The sequence below is a fragment of the Chiloscyllium punctatum genome, chromosome 50, assembly GCF_047496795.1.
Source record: "Chiloscyllium punctatum isolate Juve2018m chromosome 50, sChiPun1.3, whole genome shotgun sequence".
In the NCBI taxonomy this organism is placed as follows: Eukaryota; Metazoa; Chordata; class Chondrichthyes; order Orectolobiformes; family Hemiscylliidae; genus Chiloscyllium; species Chiloscyllium punctatum.
In genome coordinates, this window is record NC_092788.1 from 27,514,593 (window position 1) to 27,524,006 (window position 9,414).

Here is a 9,414-nt window from a genome sequence, read left to right on the forward strand (position 1 = left end):
CTAGAAGGTTCCTGTCTCCTCCATTAACAACTTTCCACCTTCCCACTCCTTTATCTTTCCAAATGTTCCTGTGTCTCTTTGGGCTCTGTCCCCACCTATTATTTACTCTTTAACCCCTATCTCCTGTAGCCCAAAGATCTGTAGGTTCGGTGAATTGGCCCAGCTAAGGTTCCCGTAGGGTTCAGGGATGTGCATTAGTTCGGGTGAAATGGAGAGTAATAGAATAGGAGAATGGGTCTGGGTGGGATAAACTTCGGAGGGTGCGTGTGGAATTGTTGGGCCAAAGGGCCTGTTTCCTGAAGGGATTCTAATTTTCCCAGCTGTCATCTGTTCTGAGGAAGGGTCACTGGACCCGCGGTAACCCATGGTGTGTGTAGGAGGCGGAAAGGGGAAAGGGGAGAGTGGCAGCAGAAACCGGATGGAATGTATCAGTGTAGACTGGGTGGGTTTAGTTACACTCTGGGCAGGTCGTTAGTCTGAATTAGAAACTCTTGGTCCCACATTTGCAGCAAAGGGCCTCAGGCAGTGAGAGGTCCTGGGTTTTAGCCACCATCTTTATTTGGGGCAAGGTACAGCAAGGAGCATGAACGTGTCCTCTTCCTGGGTGGGGGAGGGGTGATTTAAAGAGGAGCATTTACACATTAAACACGTACGAAGAGAAGTGTTTGTCTTCACTATTCATCTTGCACTGACTGTGAGCTTTGTTTTGTGAATTCATTTTATAGGATATTAATTGAGAATAATTGAGACTGGGATCTCAATAAACAAGTTTCTACAATCAGCAGAGTCCTCAGGATCTGAATATCATTGGGATTTCACTGTGGAACGAGAAAGGTTTGTCTGTTCTGTTTGTGGGAAAATATCTTCAATATTTTTCTCAAGCCAAAAGCAGAAAGATGTTCGAGTTCATGGTTGGATCACCCTTGGGCTGTGTGTTCAATTCTTGGCCCCCTAGCTGTGGAAGGAGGTATTGGCCTGAGAGAGAGCACAGATTTATCCAAATTACACCTCGTCTTTTTGCAGGAACTGTCAGATTTAGTCTCAATCATCCACTTTATAATGTTAATCTGTAATCTGTACCTGTGGAGTATTTAAGTGTTTAAAGTATGACATATCAGCTTAAGTAAAGATTTTTTTTTGTTATTATAATGGACATGTTTGAAGTGAAGGAAGGTTACTCACTCATTTAAATTCTCTTAATGGGAGTAACTAGATGAATGTAGAGAGACGTTGTGACAGGAGCCCTCAGACCCGTGGTGTGCTCCTCTTGCACAATGTGGGAAATAAGGGCCGCTTCCAGTGTCCCTGACGGCTATTTGTGCAGCAAGGGTTCCCATCTGCAGCTACTGGGAAACTGCTTTTCAAAGCTGGAGCTTGGAGTGGACTCACTGTGGAGCATCTTCAATACTGAGAATGTTATGGACAGCACGTTTAGTGAGTTAGTCACCCTGCAGATGAGGGTTACACAGGCAGAAAGGGAATGGGTGAACATCAGATCAAGTAAAAGGCTCAGGAAGTGAGTACAGGAGTCCCCTGTTGTTATCCCCTTCTCATACAGATACTGTATACCACTTGGAATTCTGTAAGGGTGGGAATGGGTGGGTGGCTTCTCGGGAAATCTGCAACAGCCAGGTTCATGACACCACAGAGAGCTCTGCTCAGAACAAGAGGACTGAGAGTGGCAGGGCTATAGTGACAGGGGATTCAATAGTCAGGGGTACAGCCAGGCACTTCTGTGCCCACAGACATGAATCGAGGATGGTATGTATTCTCCCTGGGGCCAAGATCCATGATATCATGGAGTGGCTGCAGGACATTCTGGAGCTGGAGGGTAAACAGGCCGTGGTGGTGCAACACACAGATACCAACAACATCGCTAAACAGAGGGATGACGGCCTGAAAGCTGGACATAGGGAGAGCAGAGATACATTAAAATGTAGCTCCTGAAATGTAATAATGTCAGACTTACTCCCAGTGCCATGTGCTAATGAGAGCAGGAATGAGAAGGTAGATCAGCCGGATGTGTGGCTGGGGAAATGGTGTACCAGAGAAGGGTTTTGATTCTTCAGGCACTGGGACTGTTTCTGGATGGGACCTGTACCAGCCTGACCGTTTACCCCTGGGCAGAGCTGAGACAAATCTGGTGGGGGCTTTTGCCAGTTCTATTGGTGAGTTTGTAACGAGTCTGGCAGGGGTTGGGAACTAAAGTGTAGGCTTATATGGGTCAGATTCAGGACAGGGAATAGGAGGTAGAATATTAGTGATGTAGTTAGCGGCTCAGAAAGCCAAAGGAAAGGAGGATTAAACGAAGATTGAGTCCCTGTTCAGCCATCAGTCCTGACATCCCAGAAATGTGAGTCAACAAAATATGGAGCTGTTTACATGTCTATTACTCTGTGTGTTTCTCGAAAAACTCAATGAGGTTTGTGAGACACGACTTGCCCTTGACGAAACCATATTGACGATCTGAAATCATATTTTTGTTTGCCAGATGATTACAAATAGTGTCTCTTATAATCCTTTCCAAAACCTATCCTACAACAGAAGTAAGGCTCACTGGTATATAATTACCTGGGTCATCTCTACTGCCCTTCTTGATCAAGGGCATAACATTTGCAATCATCCAGTCCTCTGGTACTGAACCTGTAGGCAATGACAACTCAATATCAAAGCTGAAGTCTTTGCTAACTTCTCCCTAGCTTCCCAGACAATCTACGGATAAATCCCATCTAGCCCAGGGGACTTGTCTACTTTCAATCCTTCTGGAATTGATAACATCTGTTCGTAACTACCTCGATCCTTTCTAGTCTAACATCTTCTACCTCATTATTTTCTACAATATTCTAATTTTCCTGAGTGAAAACCAATGAGAAATGTTTGTTTAGCACCTCTCCGATTTCCACAGTGTCCACACTCAACTTCCCACTTCTGTCTTTGATTGGCCCTATTCCTACCCTATCGTTTATTCCTCACATACCTATAGAAAGCTTTAGGGTTCTCCTTTATTCTATTTGCTAAAGACTGCTCATGTCCTCTCTTTGCTCTTCTTAACTCTCTTTAAATCCTCCCGAGCTGATCTGTAAGTCTCCATCGCCTCATCTGTACCATTTGTCTCATCAACACATAAGCCTCCTACTTCTTCTTAACAAGAGATGCAATTTCTGTGCTAAATCACGGTTCCCTTACCTTATCACTTCCTCCCTGCCTGACAGGGACATACCTATCAAGGACACACAATATCTGTTCCTTAAACCAGCTCCACATTTCCATTGTCTGCATCCACTGCATTTCGCTACCCCATCCTATGCATCCGAATTCTTGCAGAATCGCATTATAATTGCCACTGCCCCATTGATAAGTCTTCACCTGTGGCATGTACCTATCCATTTTCATTGCTAAACTAAACATAACTGAATTATGATCACTCTCTCCAAAGTGCTCACCTACACCTAAATCAAACACCGAGTCTGGTTCATGACCAAGCACCAGATCCAATGTGGCCTCCCCTCTTGTCAGCACTTTGACATACTGTGTCAGGAAACCCTCCTGTACACATTGGACAAAAACTAATCCATCCGACGTACTAGAGTTATAGCATTTCCAGTCAATGTTGGGGAAGTTAAAGTCCCCCATAATGACCACCATGTTACTTTCACTCCTACCCAGAGTAATTTTTCTAATCCTCTCTTCCCCCTCCCTGGAACTCTGTGGTGGCCTATAAAAAATCCAAGCAATGTGACCTCCCCTCTCCTGTTTCTAACCTCAGCCCACGCTACTTCAGTAGACAAGTCCTCATCAAATGTTCTCTCAGCCACCGTTATACTATCCTTGACTAACATGACATGCATGGGCCCATTGCGGTGCTTCAAATTCCATGAGGCAGCCATACTGTCTATGACAGACAGACTCAGTCTGGAACCTCCTCTGTCCTTAAGACCTTATGCACTGCCTACGCTCCTCCATTTCCCTTTTGCACGTTCCCTTTTCAACCCACCCCACCCCACCTGCATCACTCCACAATTGGAGCTGTCAAGAGCAGAAGTCTGTGGAATACCCTCCCTAACCTTCTCTAGCCTCTTTTAAGATGTATTTTAAAATCATTCTCCTTAATCAATGTTTTGATCATCCATGAAACACCTTAGGAGATTTGCCATTGTGAAAGATTCCATATAAAGCAAGTAGTTGTTGTTATTGCTGTACATTAGGGGAAACAGAAATGATGCTTTCAAAATTCTAACAAGAAAGTCACTGATAGGCGCAGTGTGTCGGCCAAATAATAACATCACATTGGGATGGACAATAAACAAAGAAATAACTGATGCCTGTAAAAATGGCATGTCTATTACCATGGATGATTTTAATCTACATGTAGATTGGTCGAACCAGCTCAGTCAGGGTAGCCTTGAGGAGTTCATTAAGTGTATACATGATAGTTTTTTTGAACAGTATGAAATGTAACCGACAAGGAGCAAGCTATCCAAGATCTGGCCCCTGTGCAATGAGACAGGAATAATTAATGACCTCAGAATTAGGAATCCTCTTGGAAGAAGTGATCACTGTATAGTTGAAGTTAGAATACATATGGAGAGGTGTGAAGATAAATTACCTGCCCTCGATCTCTTCATAGCCAACTGCCGCTGCGACATTAACCGCCTCAACTTCTCCACCCCTCTCACCCACTCCAACCTCTCACCTCGGGACGTGCAGCCTTCCACTCCATCCGTTCCAACCCCAACCTCACTATCAAACTGGCAGACAAGGGAGTAGTAGTTTGGCGCACCGACCTTTAGACCGCTGAGGCTAAACGCCAGCTTGTGGACACCTCCTCCTACTGCCCTCTTGAACATGACCCCACCTCCCACCACCAAACCATCATCTCCCAGACCATCCATAACCTCATCACCTCAGGGGATCTCCCATCCACTGCCTCCAACCCCATAGTCCCTCAACCCCACACTGCCAGTTTCTACCTCCTGCTCAAAATCCACAAACATGACTGCCCCGGCCGACTCATTGTCTCAGACTGATTCTACCCCACCGAACTCATCTCTGCATACCTCGACACGGTCCTGTCCCCCTTAGTCCAAGAACTCCCCACCTATGTTCGGGACACCACCCACGCCCTCTACCTCCTCCATGATTTTCGTTTCCCCGGCCCCCAACGCCTTATCTTCACCAGTTCCTATACACCTCCATTCCCCGTCACGAAGAACTCAAAGCCCTCCGCTTCTTCCTTTCCCACTGTACCAACCAGTATCCTTCCACTGACACCCTCCTTCGACTGACTGAACTGGTCCTCACCCTGAACAACTTCTCTTTCCAATCTTCCCATTTCCTCCAAACCAAAGGAGTAGCCATGAGCACCCGCATGGCCCCAGCTATGCCTGCTTCTTCGTAGGATATGTGGAACATCTTCCGCAACTACACTGGCACTACTCTCCACCTTTTCCTCCGCTACATCAATGACTGTATCGGCGCTGCCTCATGCTCCCACGAGGAGGTTGAACAGTTCATCCACTTTACCAACACCTTCCACCCCAACCTCAAATTCACCTGGACTGTCTCAGACTCCTCCCTCCCCTTCCTAGATCTTTCCATTTCTATCTCGGGCGACCGAATCAACACGGACATTTACTATAAACCGACCGACTCCCACAGCTACCTAACTACACCTCCTCCCACCCTGCCCCCTGTAAAAAACGCCATCCCATATTCCAAATTCCTTCGTCTCCACCGCATCTGCTCCCAGGAGGACCAGTTCCAATACCGTACAACCCAGATGGCCTCCTTCTTCAAAGACCGCAATTTCCCCCCAGATGTGGTCGACGATGCCCTACACCGCATCTCCTCCACTTCCTGCTCCTCCACCCTTGAGCCCCGCCCCTCCAACCACCACCAGGACAGAACCCCACTGGTCCTCACCTAACACCCCACCAACCTCCATATACAGCGTATCAACCGTCATCATTTCAGCCACCTCCAAATGGACCCCACACCCAGGGATATATTTCCCTCCCCTCCCCTATCAGCGTTCCGAAAAGACCACTCCCTCCATGACTCCCTCGTCAGGTCCACACCCCCCACCAACCCAACCTCCACTCCCAGCACCTTCCCCTGCAACCGCAAGAAATGCAAAACCTGCGCCCACACCTCCCCCCCCCCCCTTACTTCCCTCCAAGGCCCCAAGGGATACTTACATATCCACCACAAATTCACCTGCACCTCCACACACATCATTTACTGCATCCGCTGCACCCGATGTGGCCTCCTCTATATTGGGGAGACAGGCCGCCTACTTGCGGAACGTTTCAGAAAACACCTCTGGGACACCTGGACCAACCAACACAACCACTGTGGCTCAACACTTCAACTCTCCCTCCCACTCCAAGCACATGCAGGTCCTTGGACTCCTCCATTGTCAGACCATAGCAACACGACGGTTGGAGGAAGAGCACCCCATCTTCTGCCTAGGAACCCTCCAACCACAAGGGATGAATTCCGATTTCTCCAGTTTCCTCATTTCTCCTCCCCCCACCTTCTCTCAGTCAAATCCCTCGAACTCAGCTCCGCCTTCCTAGCCTGCAAACTTTTTCCTGACCTCTCCGCCCCCACCCCCACTCCGGCCTATCACCCTCACTTTGACCTCCTTCCACCTATCGCATTTCCAACGCCCCTTCCAAATCCCTCCTCCCTACCTTTTATCTTAGCCTGCTGGACACACTTTCCTCATTCCTGAAGAAGGGCTTATGCCCAAAACGTCGATTCTCCTGTTCCTTGGATGCTGCCTGACCTGCTGCGCTTTTCCAGCAACACATTTTCAGCTCTGAGCTCCAGCATCTGTAGTCCTCACTTTCTTCTCAAGTGCGAAGATAAAATCTAATACCTTGGTCCAGTGCTTGAACATGGGGAACTAAAATAGAATGAGGGAGAACCTGGATAAAGTAGACTGGAAACAGTTGATGAGCAGTGAAAGATTTTCAAAGACATTTTAGGAAGTGTTCAGCAAAGGCATATTCCAGTGAAAAGGAAGGACTGTAAGAAAAGGCGGTGGACAAAAGATAGGGAATTCTACACTAGTTAGTTTATTCTCTGCAGTTGGAAAGATGTTTGGGTCTATTATCAAGGAAGAAATAGCAGGGAATCCCGATACAAATTGTCCCATTGGGCAGACAGAGCATGGATTCACAAAGGGCAGGTCATGCTTGACAAATCGTTTGGAAATCTATGAAGACATTTTGAACAAGGTGGACAACAGTGACCCAGTGGATGCGGTGTACGTGGATTTCCAAAAGGCCTTCAACAGTGTGCCACGCAAGTGGCTGTTGCTTTATATAAGGGTGCATGGGATAGAGTATTAGCATGGATACAAGATTGGTTGACTAACAGGAAGCAAAGAGTGGGGATAAATAAGCCTTATTCTGGCTGGCAATCAGTAACTAGTAGCGTGCCTCTCGGATCAGTGTTGGGACTGCAATTATTTAGAAGTGATTCAGATGATTTGGAGTTGGGGACCACATGTAGGGTGTCAAAGTTTGCATATTAGACTAAGATGAGTAGCAGGACAAAGTGTGTGGAGGACTGGGAAACTTTGCAGGGGAACATAGATACATGTGAGTGGGCAATGGTTTGGCAAGTGGAATATTATATTCATAAATGTAAAGTCATACTCTTTGGTTGGAGTAACATTAATAAAAAGATTATTACTTGAATTTTAAAAAAGTTACATTATTTGCTATGCAGAGGCACCTGAACATCCTTCTGCAGGAGGGTTAGTCACCAGGTACAACAATCAATTCAGAAAGCAAATGGAATTTTGGCCTTCATTGCTGAAGGGATCGTGTTTAAAAGCAGAGGTTATGTTCCAGCTGTATTGGGTGCTGGTGAGGCCACACCTGGAGTACTGCATGCAGTTTCTGTCTCCTTTCTTGCTCAAGGATGTACCGGCACTAGAGGGGGTGCAGAGGAGGATAACTATGTTGATTACAGAGGTGAGAGGTTTGACTTAACAGAGACTGAGTAGATTGAGATTATATTAATTGGAATTCAGAAGAATGGATAGATATAAAATAATGAATGGAACGAATAAAATAGAAGTAGAGAGGATGTTTCCTCTGGCAGGTGAAGCTAGGACAAGAGGGCATCACCACAAGGTTAGAGGCAGCAAATTTAGGAGTGAATTGAGAAGGAACGTCTTGACCTTGATGGAGTGCATTGCCCAGGGAAGCATTTGATGCTGGTTCAATGAACGTTTTTAAAGATAAGTTAGTTTTTTTTAAAAGAAATAATTAATTAAGGAACACGGTGAGAACGTGGGTAAATGGTTCTGCATCCACGAAATGATCAGCCATGATCTTATTGAATGGTAGAGCAGGCTCGAAGGGCAGGATGGCCTTCTCCTTTTCCTCGATCTTTTGTTCTTATGTTATGCATGCCTCCGTCACTCGTGACTTGGAGGGGCTGGTGTTTTTTTTATTTCAAAAATATACTTTATTCATAAAAAGATTTGATGGTCTGTACATTGGATCATGCCATACATATGTCCACATTTACAAACACAGATTCGAATTTATCCTTGTCATTTACAATCCTGTGCATTTTTCAATCTTGTACATATTTTTGGCTGAGGCATCAGCAGAGCCCAAAAAAACGTCCGCATGGGCCCCCTGTTCTTCTTTAGGCAGGCCGATCTTACACGGTGGTCTTTCCCCACCGCACCTTGGCGGCAGCTGCCCCAAGCTTCAGCGTGTCCCTCAACACGTAGTCTTGGACCTTGGAATGTGCCAGTCTGCAACACTCGGTCAGGGTCAACTCCTTCAGCTGGAAGATCAACAGGTTTCGGACCGCCCAGAGAGCGTCCTTCACCGAGTTGATGATCCTCCAGGCGCAGTTAATGTTCGTCTCGGTGTGAGTCCCGGGGAATAGGCTGTAGAGCACGGAGTCCTGCGTCACGGCGCTGCTCGGGACGAACCTCGACAAGCACCACTGCATTCCTCTCCAGACTTCCTCTGCATAGGCACATTCCAGAAGGAGGTGTGTGACAGTCTCTTCCCCCCCGCAGCCACTTCGAGGACAGCGTGCGGTGCGGCAGAGAGTCCGCGCGTGCATAAAGGATCTCACAGGCAGAGCCCTTCTCACCGCCAGCCAAGCCACGTCTTGGTGCTTGTTGCAGGGGCTGGTGTTGGATTAGGAGGGACAAAATTAAAATTCACAGAACACCAGGTTATAGTCCAACAGGTTAATTTGGAAGCACTATGTTGCTGGTCCTTCATCAGGTGGTTGTGTGATTTTTAACTTTGTCCCTCACTCTTGTAACTGATAAACAGCAACAAAAGCCGTGTGCAAGCTCCAGCCAACAGTTGGTATTGTGGACAATGAAGAAGGTTATCTCAGAGTACAGTGGGATATTGATCAGAT